The sequence below is a fragment of the Chelonia mydas genome, chromosome 3 (assembly GCF_015237465.2).
Source record: "Chelonia mydas isolate rCheMyd1 chromosome 3, rCheMyd1.pri.v2, whole genome shotgun sequence".
Taxonomy (NCBI): Eukaryota; Metazoa; Chordata; order Testudines; family Cheloniidae; genus Chelonia; species Chelonia mydas.
Genome location: NC_057851.1, coordinates 200,532,460 through 200,547,872, shown reverse-complemented (window position 1 = coordinate 200,547,872; position 15,413 = coordinate 200,532,460). Strand labels below are relative to the sequence as shown.

Sequence of the window (15,413 nt, the reverse complement as noted above, 5' to 3'; positions counted from 1 at the left end):
TTCCCCTGTAACAGTGTGTTCCCACCTGCCTGGCTCCTGCCATCTCAGCCCAGCGCGCCCGGAAATAGCATCTCCCAGCCTGGGGGAAGGGGGGCGGATCCCACACGCAGACTCCTGGTGCCAGCAGTGCCTCTGGAAGTAATGTGTCTGCCAGGGCCTGTCCCCCTGCCTCTGGCCCTGGGTGAACTCCCTGTCACACTCGGTGAGTGAGAATTTTAGAGTGCGGGGCTGCTCCCATCCGCTGCACTGCATCTTCCAGAACGGTGGCAGGCCTGGCAGGGCAGTGCGCATGGCAGCAGCGGGGTGTGGGGACGGTTCTCAAACTGAGTGTCCAAACTGGAGCCAAAGTGCCCCCCTGGAGCTGCCTGGGGGCTGGGCGTGTTCCGGGCCTGGAGGGGCACGTTGGCTGTAACTGCATTTTTGCTCGTTTGCCAGTGGAGCTGTGGCCTTCTCTGGCTTGAAGGGGGGTCCTGCGGGAAGCAGGCAACTTGCCGGGCCATATAGATAGTATAAATATATATATATGTGCAGAAGCTGTCATTGTTCACAGATTATGCTTTATCTTTCTGGAAAAGAAAAACCCTACAGATACAACTTCCGTTTATGAAATAAACGGATTTTCTTCTAGCAATGGCCTCCGTGTCCTCCTGTGGGGCTGGGCGGGGGATCCGCAGAAGAGCCCGGCCCGTCAGGCAGAACAACCTGACGTGGCCCTGTTTCTTCACGAAGGTGCCCCGTTTTATGGAGAGGCAGTGGCTGGGCCACGGTCATCCAGGGGGTTAGTGGTGGAATGAGGAGAAAAGCCATCTCCTGACTGTCTTTTCTCCAGGCTCTGGACCATGCTGCGTGCTCTGAGCCATAGAGTCAGAGCCGGCCTCTGTCCAGCCGGGCAGTAGCTGGGAACTTGTCAGGATACGGCAAAGAATCTCCACCCTGTCCCGGCCTGTGTGGGAAAGAAACGACTTCTCAGCGGGAATCTGCCCCTTGGCCCATGTAATCACCAGCTCGCTCTAGATGTTCCTTTGGCTTGCGCTCTAGCGATCCCGCTGCACTCCTCCGTCTCCCTCAGCCACTGATTTGGGTCCACCTCTTACCTGCAGGGCCAGGGGCCTGTGCTGGTTAGAGCAGTCAGTGCCAGCGGGCGGTGGGCCCACCCTCTGCTCTGCATTCAGGGTCATTCTGGGAACAGAGACCCCGGGGGACCCTGGCGTCCTACAGCCTCTTTCTCCCCTCTCTCTGGGTGTGGCTCAAGCTTTCCACTCCTGGCTGTGAACACTGGCCCTGCCCATCCTGTCTTGGGCGGGTGTTTCTGTCCGAGCGCCAGATAGAGCGTGTGCGCGATCCTCCTGCCCCTTCACTCTCACGCGTGGGGCAGCTTTGCGAAAGCTGGCTTGGCCGGGCCGCCGGGGAGGGGCAGCAGCTAGGGTGTGTGGATTGTGCGGAGACCCCGGAGGAAGGGCCAGTGTTCCCTGCAGGAAGTGTACTCCCAGAGCTGGGCGTCTCTCTGCTCCAGCTGGGCCAATGCAGCTGCTGGCGCGCACCTGAGAGAGGTGGCTGCCTGGGAACGAGGCTAGTGTGGATACAGCCTTGTGTCCCAGCAATGCGCGAGCTTGCGTGCGTCTGTCTCCGCCAGCTCGACACGACGTACTTCAGAATAACGACCTCACTCGGGTGTGAAAAATCCACCCCCCGGAGCAACGCAGTTAAACTGGCCTAGCCCCTGGTGTAGACAGTGGTGTGTCGCCGGGCGGGATAGCTGGATTAATTACACCGATGGGAGGAGCTCTCGTTAGTAAGGTCACTGAAGCGCTACGGCAGCTGCAGTGTTTTAAGCACAGGCCTGTCCTCCCTCACCTCTGTAAGCAGCACGGGCCTCCATGGGCCACGGCCGGGCTGACTGGGGCAGAAGGCGCCCCGCCCTCGGTCAAGGCCATGGCAATTTCTCTTCCAGGTGGATGTTTGGCGCGCTCTGAGGTGCACGGGCAGAGTCTGGCTAGTTTCAAAAGTGCGGTGCCTGCGGCAGGGGCCGGGGCAGAGCGCGTCAGCCCCGGCAGCAGGTGCGTTGCAAAGGCATTCTGGTTCGCAGGCAGCCAGACGCAAGCTGGCTTTGAAAACTGGGGTGTGCTTGTTGATTTTTCCTGAAGCTCCCGCTCCTTCGCCCTGTGCCTCCGTTTATGACCTGTTGGCACATGCTCCTCTGACATGTCAGGGCCTAAAAAAACCCCCCAAACCGTCAACAAAAATCTTTGTTCCAGTTAGCTGTGGTGCCTTGTGCCCTTCTGAAACTGACCCGGCCAGCAAGCGGGCGCGCCCTGTAACCAAACACCATAAACCCCGGCAAAGCCGGCACTGCAGAATGGTAGCCCCCTCCCCGATTTTGCCCCCCGTGTGACGCGAACCCTAAGACATCCCTCCCTAGGCTGTAGTGAGCGGCAGGGCAGGTGAAGCAGAGCACCGGTAAGGAACTTGTGAATGGGGCCGGGGGCCGGCTCTGAGCAGGGCAGGGATTGCTGATATGAAAGGAGAAGAACTCGTTAGTTCTGAGCTAGGTTTGGAGCGTTTAATGGATGGGCTGGGAAGACACCGCTGAGTACGGGCAGGTTGTCTAACCTTTCCCTCCCGGTTCCCCAGCACAGCCCCACTCTCTCATGAGCAACAGCCATTCCTGTTGTATTGAGCTTAAGAGCCAACGCGTGAAAGGCGTGTGAAGTGTTTTCGCTGTCCACCATTAAAACAGAGCCGAGGTGGGTGAGGGAATATGAACGAAGACGTTCAGAGAAGGGATCTGCATGTCTCCCCACCACAAGTTAGTGCAATAAACCCTCCCTCACCGTCTTGCTCTGAGATCCTGGGACCAACACGGCTACGTTGACACCACAGACAACGTTAAAACAGGCATACAAAAGGGGGGGTGGGGGGGGTTCTACAGAACCCCCAGCTTACTTGGTTTCTTGGCAAACACCCAAAAACATTCGTTCTGAGGTTGCAAGTTTATTGAGCAAACACAAGGAAGAACAAGAAATCATTCTAAATGGCCCTGGGCTGGGTTGAGAGGGAAGGGCCGGCCTTGCAGTCTGTGGTGGAGCAGGCTGAGCCCCCTGGAAAAGCTAGGGGGTTAATGGGGGCGGGGCGGGGTGGGGGGGAGAGACAGGAAGTCTGGTATGACACCACCACCCATACTAGGTCACATGGGACTGGGGGGCATGGGCTGGGACGTATTCCTCTAGGCCAGGATAAGCTCTGAGTTGCTGGGCATGGCCCTGAGGCTTTTAGGCCCCCTGAGTGAGGGAACCCGTCACTCCAGATGTCCCAGGCGTTGGCGTAGCCATGATGGGAGAATCTGCAGCTGATGGTGTCCAGCCAGTTGGGAGGGACGGGGGCCTCCAGCCTGGTGCTGTCATAGAGCAGGGGGGGACATGGGACACTGCACTTGACTCAGGTGAACCCCTGAGCAGCCCTGTAGGCACACGGGACTGTTCTCTCCAGGGAGCCTGGCCCTGCACCGCTGGGCGAGTGGGGGTCACTCACCTGGGCTGCTCCCCTTCCCAGGGATGGTGGCGCTGGCCCTCCGCTAGGAAGCTGAAGCCGTGCTGGCTTTGGGAATGATCAGCCACCGTGCAGCGCAGGCTGGTCCCCAAACCCAACGGCCCCATTAGCTCTGCATGGGAGAGAGGCGGCTCTGTGCCCCCTAGAAACCCCAGGCCTCCTGCAGATGGAGGGCTGGACCCGCCTCCCCGTCACTGTGGGCTCCTGCACTCGGCCTACCTGCGTGTTCACCGCCAGGAGCCAGCCTGCGTTTCCTGTCCCCCTGGGGGGGCTCGGCCCAGGGCTGAGCGCGTTCTCCCGGGCCTGCCGCGCGGACGCGGCTGCACTCTGCCCCTTGCGCCAGGCCGGCCGAGAGCAGAGACGCGGCCGGGGAGGGGTTAGTTTGGCAGCTGTGGGTAAAGGCGAGGGTGGAAGTATCTGGCCAGTGGCCTTGCTGCCCCGCTTGGTTGCCACTTTCCCTGCTCGTTCCCCACCTCTCTTCCATGAGACTTCTGGTCCGAACCCACCCCTGCAGGAGGTTGGACTAAATGGCCTCCCGAGCTCCCTTCCTGCCCTCATCTTCTCTGGTTCTATGAACGGAGGCGGCGGAGGGGACCTTGGGGTTGGGCCTGGCGGGCGGCAGGAGGGGTCCTCTCAGAGATGGGCTGATGCCCTGGCTCTTTGCAGGCCTGCTGCTGCCCCACTGCGGGGCCCTGCGAGCGTCGCAGAGGCTCTGGGAAGCTCTGTGTTATCCGTGGTGGCCCTGGAAGAGCTTTCTACTCCCTGTTGGTGTCCCCTCGGGACCTAGCTCCTCTGGAACCGAAAGATGCTAGTCCCAGGAGACAGGACAGCCCGGTGGGATCCTGCCGGCTGCCTCTGACACCAGCTGCAGCGTGTGCACCATGCCCTACCCATCAGGAACGGGCGCCGCCTGCCGGTGTGATGACCGGAACCTGGGTCAGGCTGGCCGCTGATGGGCCAGCTGCCCCGGTGTGCGGCCGGTGTAGGGGGCTGTAGGGTAACTGCATAGCCTGCTGCTGCACCCCACCCCACCACCAGGTCTGCAGGTGGCTGGGGGGTATTCTAGCCGCTGGGTGAATTGAGCTCTGACTCATGGCTGCTTGGAGCAGCTCCCCACTTCCGTGGTACCCCAGGAGTACAGACCTGACTCCTTATATCCCCAATAGGCACAGTCAAGCGATACCTGTCTACCCTTTCACTTGGCATGGGCAGCATTTTCCATTGCATTTCCATCTGACTTCTGTCACCCCTCTCGGTCCATCGATCCCCAGTTACTCCTCCCTCTTCCTGGGCATTGGGAGGTCGTGCTGGGGTTGGACTAGTGATGCTGAGAAATACTGAAGTTGTTCTACAGAACGTAAAATAACGGGGTGTTTTAATGGCGAGAGAACCACCGAGGGCTCAGCAGCGAAAAAAACCCAGGTAAAGCAGGAGGCAAACAGACAACACCCGGTGAGGCAGATTTGTAGTAGAACAATTGTGCAGACAAATCCTGGCACCCCGGGAGGTAGATTTCTGAAATGGAAAGGAAGTAACTTGTGCAGAAGCAGCTCATTAATTACAAGGACAAAATAGCAATTTCGAGGAGACACAGGCACGCCGCAGACAGCTGGCTGGCAGGGAAACTCAACGATGTTTATCAGCTGCCTGCCATCCTTTGGCTTCCAGCATTCAAACTCTTATCGGCAGACATTTGGGCCTTGTCTATGTTACGCCGTTTTGTTGGCAAAAGCTGCCTTTTGCCGACAAAACAGGGAGCTGTACACGCTAGAAAGCTACTTCTGGTGGCCAGACAAAACCGCCCGGAGGAGAGGCGCAGAACTTTTTGCAGCAAAGTTAAAGCGACAAAGCGTCGGTGTAGCCGCTGCTGTTTGTTCTATCCACGTACCTGGCCTCCCCCAGTATCCCACAATGCCCCCGTGACCGCTCTGCTCACTGCTTTGAACCCGGCTCTCCCCTCCCCTTTCAAAGCTCCCGGAAGCTTTGACAGTCCTCAGCGCAGAGAGCTCAGAAGCATTAATGCGGAGTCCTGCTCTCCCGGCAGGCAGGCAGCGTGGGCTGCTGCTGGGGGTGTGGAGACACTGCTCCAGCTGCTGTCTGAACGTAAAGAGACAGCGTGCTGACGCACTCCCCCCCGTTTCTGTGTCTCCCCCACCATGTTTCAGGTGAAAAGCAGCTGGCAATCATAGAAGATTAGGGTTGGAAGGGACCTCAGGAGGTATCTAGTCCAACCCCCTGCTCAAAGCAGGACCAACCCCAACTAAATCATCCCAGCCAGGGCTTTGTCAAGCCTGGTCTTAAAAACCTCTAAGGATGGAGATTCCACCACCTCCCCAGCTAACCCATTCCAGTGCTTCACCACCCTGCTAGTGAAATAGTGTTTCCTAATATCCAACCTAGACCTCCCCCACTGCCACTTGAGACCATTGCTCCTTGTTCGGTCATCTGCCACCACTGAGAACAGTTGAGCTCCATCCTCTTTGGAGCCCCCCTTCAGGTAGTTGAAGGCTGCTATCAAATCCCCCCTCACTCTTCTCTTCTGCAGACTAAATAGCCCCAGTTCCTTCAGCCTCTCCTCTTCAGCCATGAGCCACAGCCCCCTAATAATTTTTGTTGCCCTCCACTGGATTCTCTCCAATTTGTCCACATCCTTTCTGTAGTGGGGGGCCCAAAAGTGGATGCAATACTCCAGGTCTGGCCTCACCAATGCTGAATAGAGGGGAATAATCACTTCCCTCGTTCTGCTGTCAATGCTCCTACTAATACAGCCCAATATGCCATTGGCCTTCTTGGCAACAAGGGCAAACCGCTGACTCATATCCAGCTTCTCGTCCACTGTATTCCCCAGGTTCTTTTCTGCAGAACTGCCGCTTAGCCAGTCGGTCCCCAGCCTGTAGCGGTGCATGGGATTCTTCCGTCCTAAGTGCAGGGCTCTGCACTTGTCCTTGTTGAACCTCATCAGATTTCTTTTAGCTCAATCCTCTCATTTGTCTAGGTCACTCTGGACCCTATCCCTACCCTCCAGCATATCTCCCTCTCCCCTGAGCTTAGTGTCATCCACAAACTTGCTGAGGGTGCAATCTGTCCCATCATCCAGATCATTAATGAAGATGTTGAACAAAACCGGCCCCAGGACAACCCCTGGGGCACTCCGCTTGCTACCAGCTGCCAACTAGACATCGAGCCGTTGATCACTACCCGTTGAGCCCGATGATCTAGCCAGTTTTCTATCCACCTCATAGTCCATTCATCTAATCCATACTTTTTTAACTTGCTGGCAAGAATACTGTGGGAGACTGTATCTAAATCTTTGCTAAAGTCAAGGTATATCATGACCACTGCTTTCCCCACATCCACAGAGCCAGTTATCTCATCAGAGAAGGCAATCAGGTTGGTCAGGCATGACTAATCTAATAGGACGCCCATGGAACAATGCGATTGAGAAACCTGCATCATGTGACGCTGTACCTGCCCCATGAGGCATTGCAGACCCTTCCGAAAGCACCCTGTGGCCAGTTGCACAGTGGGATAGTTACCCACTATGCACTGCTCTCTGGGTCGATGCAAGAGCTGCTCGTGTGGACGCGCTCTGCCGACACAAGGAGCGTAGTGTGGACACGCAACAGCAGTTTAATGAGAGCAGCTTAACTTTTGTCGACAAAAATCTGTAGTGTAGACATAGCCTTGGTCATCAGCTCTGAAGTCATTAGCTGGCAAACAATGACCTATTAACACGTCACTGTAATTGAAAGCAACAGTCAACACCGTGCACTGGAGTTGATGAAACACTAGGGACGCCGTATGAGCTGCTGGAAGAGCGGCATGGTGGTGTTGCTATTAAGGAGAAGCTTTCTAGGAGAAGTGGTTGTGAACACTTCCCAGTGCTGAAGAGCGTAGTACTGGCTTTTCAGGTGGCCCAGCCAGGGCAGGCAAACGCATAGCACAGCCTGTCCCTGTTTCGGAAATGCAGTGCTAGGCCTGCGCTGTTGAGTGCTCCTAAGGGTGAGCTGGAATTGGGTTCCTTCGTACGTGTGGTAGATTCAGGAGGCGAGGAGGTGCTCTCAAGCCGAGGAGCTGGATGCCGGCCCTACCTGACGTCTTTGGTTTTGTTGGCTTTTTATTCCATTCTTTATGTGGGAACGAGATTCAGTCAGTCACTTGTAAAGTTGTTGGTTTTTGTTAAAGGAAATAAGTCCCTGCGCGTTTCTCCTGGTCTTTGGGGCTTGCATAACTTGGGCTCAGTTTTAACGTACAATTAAAATCCATGCGGGGCTGTGTCATGAGCTTCCCTCTTTTTCCCTTGCTCCTTCTCTCTCTTTCCTTTACCCGTCGTCGCCAAGAGAGGGTGAAACGGATTGCAGAGCCCATGGGGGTCTGAACTCCTTGCGCCCTGTAGAGGGCAGCACCTGCAAGTTCGAACAGGCAAAGCTGCTAACAGTAGCTGTTACTGGTGTGTAAACTGCAGGGCTGGCTGAAAAACGACAAGTCACGATGTTGGCAACATATTTGTGAAACCCGTATCCTCTTTGACGAATTCTAATGAGCAAGTGTGTATACACACGGCATCTAGTGTGTCACGCCGCTTCAAAAATCGTCAGTGCCTGCTGTGAAGCTGAATCATGGGCATGTGCTAAATATCAGAGCCAACCTCTTTAGTCATGACAGACGCAAGGGGGGCGCTTGGGAAAAGAGGAATTACCGGTCTGGGGAGGAGAACGGCAGGCCCCATTTCTCTCCAACTGCGTGGCCATGCCGTTACCCCCCGAATGAGCCTGGTTTTCTTGAGGACAGAGCTGAGGTTCTCCCTGAGGAACGTGTTCGCGATATCCCCAGGAAATAGCATCCCCAGTCAAATGTCGCTTGTCTTAAAAGCAGATGGTTTATGGTAAAAACAAGGAAACGATGAAATGACAGGTAATGCAAAAAAGGCTGTGAAATGTGTCCAGTGACCAGACCATGGGCCCTCCATCAATCTCTTCTTTGAGGACAGGACCAAAAAACGGCCATCAATATTATTCTATTTGATATAGGCTCTTATACTGTGCTCATCACTGGAGTATCTGAACACCTTCCAACAGTGCGTGAGGCAACGTCCGTCACGGGTTGTCTGTTCTCCCCTCTCCTGTCCAGGGGTAGAAGCAAGTGCAGTGGAGTGACTTGTTTTGGTAGCGTGTGGATATTTTGTTACATGAATACACCGGCTCTGCACTTACATTAGAGAAGGCAGGTCACATAAATGTGCCTTGCACTTGGAGCAGGCAGTGGTGGGGTTTGTGCTGGCCCTTCGTTCTTGGGGGCCTTCATTCCACAGTCTCAGACCGCCCCGGAGAAGGGTCCGTCCCCTGCACAGACGAACTTCACTCCTCTTGCTGAGAGTTCCGTTGTGCCAGACGGGCAGAGCTGTCGACCATGGTCTTCATCCCTGAGTATTCGATGGTCTTCTAGCTACCCTGGGCCCAGGCCAGGGCGTGCTTTGGAAGATAAAGACGGAGACCTTGTATTTGACTTGCTATTCTCTGGGAAGCCAGCGTCGAGAGCAGAGGAGAGGTGAGATGTGTTCGCAGCAGTCTGTAGCTGGGGTGATGGGCTGCAGCATTCTGCGCCCATTGGAGTTGCCTGAGTGCTGAAGGCTTCATGCCCAGGTATGTCATGTGGCTGTAGCCCAGCTGAGAGGAGATGATGGCATGAATAAATGAGGCCAGGTCTTTGTCCACCAGGACAGGGGAGAGTCTTCTAGCCAACCAGAGGTAGTAGAAAAAGTTACTCACAGCTGCATGGGAGCTCAGCCTTGGCAAGGACTCCAAAAGGGCTCCTAGCTACAGACTGAATTGACCAATTGCGGATGTGTATCTTCAACCAATGGAGACAGGCAGTTCTTCAAAATACCTCTCCCCACCATCATTGCCTCTGACTTGCTTAGCATCAGCTTCAGCCAGCTGTCCTTCATCCTTGAACTTAACACCTCCAAGGACCGGGCCATCTTGGTGGTAGTGGTGTGGTTGTATGTGGTGAAAGACAGGTAGAGCCATGTGTCATCTGCATACAGCTGCATGTTGATGTTGAAAAGGATGGGAGAGAGAATTGAACCTTGTGGTGGAGGTGCAGTTTCCCATCAGTACTCATTGGGTGTGTCCCTCCAGGAAGGACTCAAGCCATTTTAGAAAATTAACCTGGACTCCTACCACCTCTCTCAGGCATGACAGCAGTATCGACAGCATTGTCGAGTGTCGCAGACAAGTCCAGGAGAATAAGAATGGAGGCTATCCTCTCTCCTTTGAGAGGAGGAGATCATCCATCACCGCCACTAAGGTGGTTTCGATTCCATGCCCTGCCCTGAATCCAGGTTGTGCTGTGTCTAGAATGTTGGCTTCAGTTCGATGAGCTCATAGGTGGCCTTTGGCTAGCTTCTGTCTGAGCTTGCTCAAGAATGGGAGGTTTGACACTGGGCAGTAGTTGGCAAGTACTGAAATGTCTAGGGTGGCTTTCTTCAGTGTTGCTTGAACTACTGTGTAGGAAAATGTTAAACTCACGTGGAGAATTGGCGAAGCCAAAGGGCAGCTGGTTCCAAGTGTATTGTCTTCTCCTAAGGAGAAGACCAGCTTGTCCTGCTCATGGGGTACCACTTCTAGGGTCCACAAGCCATTGGATACATCTAGGACTGTGAAGCACTTGGTTCTGGATATTGTGGCTAAGCTTTGGTCTATGCAGACTATCAGCCACCTAGATGGGTTACTACTTTGTTCAATTTTCTGTAATTGATAAGGAGTCTCCATTTTCCTGTAGGCTTCAGGCCAGGCCAGACAGGGGAGCTCTAAGTAGAGTTATATTCCCGGATAATGCTTCTTTTTAAGACAGAGTCTAGTATCTCTTGGATAGATTTATGGGCAGCTAAGGGTATGCAGTATTGTCTAACATGGACTGATGGCCAACCTGGCGTGTGAGAACCTCTACAATGTGCAGCATAGTGCAGCCACACTCAAGGCTGTCTTTTGAGAAAAGATTGTGAAATTCTTGGAATATCTGGGCTAGATCTGATATGTCCTTGGGTAGGCGTGTACTCCACTTGGAGTTGGGTTTGTTCTTGGAATTCAGGATATGGTTCTTTCCTATCCACTCCAACCCTATCTCCTTAAGCGAGTATTAGTTCCGGTTGTCTCAGGGAGGGTGCACCAAGTGTTTTCCCCAGGTGTCATCCCTTCTGAGGGGATCAGGTGCCTTTCTCCCCAGTGTGGGGGTGTGTAGTGAGTGTGTATCTGGATCGGACAGGAAGGGAGAGAGACATACTCTGTATGCTCATCCCCTTCTAGTGAGATCTCTAAGTAACCTCTCCAAGGAAAGGAATGTGGGTGTAGCATCTGTCAGGGTTATCCTCATGCTTGTAGCTCTGGAGAGCCTGGAGGTTCAGCGCTGCTATTGCTCTCAATGGAGTGCGTAGTTCCTATCTGGCTTTGAGGGAAGGAGGATGCTGTTTTCTCTGTCGAGAGGCAATTTTCTGGTGGTATGATGCTGGAGTCGATGGTCCTGTCAGTCTTGGCCTTGTTCTCTTCCTGAGGAATATCTGTTAGAACAGGCTCCTCCATCTCTCATCATCCTTACTTAACTGGTTTGTGTCTGGCAGTCTCATCCTGTGAGAAGAATGACTCTCCGTGGGCCCTGGATTTGTTTCTTGAGCAGATAGCTCAGCATTGAGAACAGTTGCTGATGTTGTCCCAGAACATCTTTCAAAAGGCTGGATTCCCATTTCGCTTTCCCTGCTTTGGAGAATGTAATGCAATTCCAGCATAAGGAAGAGGATCTGAAACATATGACAGCTATGGCAGCTATGGCTCCACCAGATCTAAGGATTAAATCCATGCCAATAATCCTTTGCTTTGTTTTTCATAGATATATAGCGGATGTTTGCTCTTAGTTCCCACAAAGTCTAGGGTAAGGCAGGCCTATCCCAAAAGTCTAATAACACTATTATCACAGTTAGACAGGGTTATAACATTCTCTCCCAACTCAATCGCACAGGGATAGCCAGTTTGGCTAAGTTCTTGGAAGAGTCCATTAGTCATGAGGCAAACCTCAGCCCCGGAGTCTAGTAATGCCCATGCTGGGACCTTACTTCCTAAGATTATCTGCACATATTGTCAAACATTCTTCTGCAGTTGGAAGAGTCTTCCCAAAGAAACCTTGTCCGAGTTGGAGTAAGTGACCCGTCCTCCTTTGTTTTCACTGCACCAAGGGAGAATAGAGGACCAGCTGCATTCCTGAACGGTGTTGGGTATCGCTCTCGGGAAGACCCACTGCTCCAGTCCTTGGTTTGGACTCTGGGCAGGAGCGGAGGGTGCCCCGTTCAGTGTCCCATTCGTTCGTATTGCAGCTCCGGGAAGTGGGGAAGGGAGGTGCAGAGGGAATGCAGGGCGATGCAAGAGGCAGCGGCCGTTTGGAAGGCAGGAGAACAGGGAGCTGGGGGATGCACTTGGGGTATGTCTCCTCTGCATTTAAGCCCCCACGGCTGGCCTAGCTCAGCTGACTTGGGCTGCGGGGCTGTAAAATTGCTGTGTAGATGTTCAGGCTCGAGCTGGAGCCTGAGCTTTGGGACCCTCCACCCCAGGAGGTCCCAGAGCTTGGGCTTCAGCCAGAGGTATTGGAACAGGGAGGGCCAGGGGGCCAAGGCTCCCCCACTTTTTACTGGCCTTAAGGGCAAGCGATGGGGGGAAGGTGTGGAGGGGGGCAGGGTCTTGGGGGGAAGAGGCAGCGTAGGCACTGACTTTCCAATGTGCCAGGGGGTGCTCGCCCCCTGGCTCTGCCCCAGGCCCCACCCCCACTCCACCCCTTCCCCCAAGGCTCCACCCCTGCCCCGCCTCTTCCTGCCCTGTTCTGCCCCCCTCCCCCGAGCGCATCGCATCCTCGCTCCTCCCCTCTCTCCCCCAGAGCCTCCTGCATGCCGCGAAACAGCTGATTGGGGTGGACGGGAGACCGGAGCGGGAGGCGCTGATTGGCAGGGCCAGCCGGTGGGCAGAAGGCGCTGGGGGGAGGTTCTGATGGGGGGGCTCCAGCCCCAGAGCACCCACGGTGTCAGCGCCTGTGAGAGGTGGTGCGGGACTAGGGCCTGGGGGAGGAAGCGGGGCGGGGTCTTGGGTGGAGGGGATGGCGCAGGAGTGGTGCCTTGATGGGGCAGGGCCACGGTCTGGGTGCCTGTGGCCGTCCATTTTTAGGGTACTTCCGCCACTCCTGTCTTCAGCCGGAGCCCGAATGTCCACACTGCAATTGTTAGCCGCCCAGCCCAAGCCCTGCGAGCCCAAGTCAGCTGAGCTGGGCCAGCCACGGCCGTGCTGTGGACCTCTCTGATTCCAGTGTATTTTGTGTGGCGGTTGCAAAGCTAGTTCCATTGGCCGAGTCGCTCTGTCTGCTTTGTGCGGCTCCACAGTAGGGCAAAGCAGCAGGAACGTACCAGTGACTCTAGGAAGAAAGGCTAAAAATGCACGTTTCATATCATGGCTTCGGGTCATTAGAAATATCGCCTGGTAAGATTCTCTTTGCGATACTTGCGTACTGTTCAGGGATGAAATACTGATTTGAAAAAAACAAACCAATGAAACGCCCACAGCAAAGGGACGTTAAGATGTGGCTAAAGTTGAGAGAACCTGTTGGTAACGTAGAGCAAAGGACAGGACAGGAATGTCGCCATTTTCCAAACACAAAGCCTGTCCCCCCTTCCCCTGAGAATCTCCTTCCATTTCCTTTTCCTCAGGACACCCATTATTCCCTGTTGTCATAACGGCTCAGCCCCACCCCAGGAAATTCCTCTCCAACCACGGGGAGAACACCTTCCTCCACAAAAGCCTCTGGCAGGGGCACAATCCCTGTCACTTCCGTACAGCACACACAGACAAGGGGGAGACGTCTACGTACCAGTAAGCCTCACAAAGTCAGGGGGCTGCGACTCAGCACACTAAGTTACTCACGAAAGATCGTGGTGTTTCTCAGACTCACCCCCACCGCAGCCACCCCTTTCCCGTGCAGCCCATGTCAGGAGGCACAGGATCTGAGGGACCCCCGCCCAGGAGGGAGGTGACGCAGCAGTGGGAAAGGGAAGCGGCGCATCCATTACAAACCGGTTATTTCTACTTCTTTTCCCATTTCTTCCATCCCTCTGGCCCATCTACGAGGACACGTTCACATCACGGGGCCCATGCGGAGGCCAGCTCGGATTCCAAGAGCGTTATCTGCGTCCCAGCAGGGCAGGGCTTTGGTATGAGCTTAGTGATATAGCGCAGCAGCAAACGGTCCGCGGCAGAGTGACTAATAGCAGACGCCTTTGCTCTGCCGAGCAGCCTGTGAGCTAGCCAGGCACGTTTTCTCATGGCAATACAGGAGAACATCCGAACTGCTGGGTCAGACCAAAGATCCATCTAGCCCGGTGTCCTGTCTTCCAATAGTGGCCAATGCCAGATGCTTCAGAGGGAATGAACAGAACAGGGCAATTATCGAGTGATCCATCCCATCGTCCAGTCCCAGCTTCTGGCAGTCAGAGGTTTAGGGAGACACAGAGCATGGGGTTGCATCCCTGACCACCTTGGGTAATAGCCACTGATGGACCTATCCTCCAGGAACGTATCTAATTCTTGTATTTGTTTTAAACCTGCTGCCTATTAGCGTCATTGGGTGACCCCTTGTTCGTGTGTTACGTGAAGGGATAAATAGCACTTTCTCCATTCACTTTCTCCACTCCCTTCCTGATTTTATAGACTTCTCTCCTATCCCCCTCTCTAGCTCTTTTCTAAAATGAACGACCCCACTCTTTTTAATCTCTCCTCATACAGAAGCTGTTCCGTCCCCCTCATCATTTTTAATAGCCCTTCTCTGTAACTTTTCCAATTCTAATATTATTTTCTGAGATGGGATGACCAGAACTGCACATAATATTCAAGTCTGGCAAGTCAAAGGATTTATACCATGGATTTATATAGAGACATTATGATATTTTCTGTCTTCTTATCTATCTCTTTCCTAATGGTTCCTAACATTCTGTTTGCTTTTTTGACGGCCGCTGCACATTGAGTGGATATTTTCAGAGCATTATCCACAGTGATTCCAAGATCTCTTTCTTGAGTGGTAACAGCTAATTTAGACCCCATCGTTTTATATGTGTTGTTGGGATTATGTTTTCCAAGAAGCATTACTTTGCACTTACCAACTTTCAATTTAATCTGCCATTTTGTTGCCCAGTCACCCAGTTTTGTGAGATCTCTTTGCAGTCATCTTTGGATTTAACTATCTTGAGTAGTTTTGTAATGTCTGCAAACTTTGCCACTTCACTATTTACCCCCTTTCCTAAATCATTTAATAATATGTTTAACAGTACAGGTCCAGTACAGATCCTTGGGGGACCATTATTTACCTCTTTTCATTGTGAAAACTGACCGTTTATTCCTACCCTTTGTTTCCTGTCTTTTAACCAGTTACTGATCCACAAGAGAACCTTCCCTCTTAGCCCATGATTGCTGACTTTGCTTAAGAACCTTTGGTGTGAGACCTTGTCAAACCAAGGCTTTCTGAAAGTCTAAGTACGCTATAGCAACTGGATCACTCTTGTATTGTTGAAGCCCTCAAAGAATTCTACTAGACTGGTGAGGCATGATTTCCCTTGACAAAAGATGTGTTGACTATTCCCCAACAAATCGTGTTCCTCTATGTTCCTGATAATTCTGTTCTTAACTATAGTTTCAACCTATTTGCCTGGCACTGAAGTTAGACCTACCAGCCTGTAATTTCCAGATTTGCCTTTGGAGCCTCTTTTTCAAAAAATAGACTTTACATCAGCTTACCCTCCATCTGGTACAGAGGGTAATTTAAGCAATAGGTTAAGTATCCCAGTT

The 15,413-nt window shown here is 53.5% G+C and overlaps 1 protein-coding gene across 1 annotated transcript in view; it reads left to right on the top strand.

Moving 5' to 3' along the window:
* Positions 1–15,413, top strand: part of LOC102937636 (cullin-9) — an 85,727-nt gene that overhangs the window by 64,946 nt on the left and 5,368 nt on the right. The window lies entirely within an intron of this gene.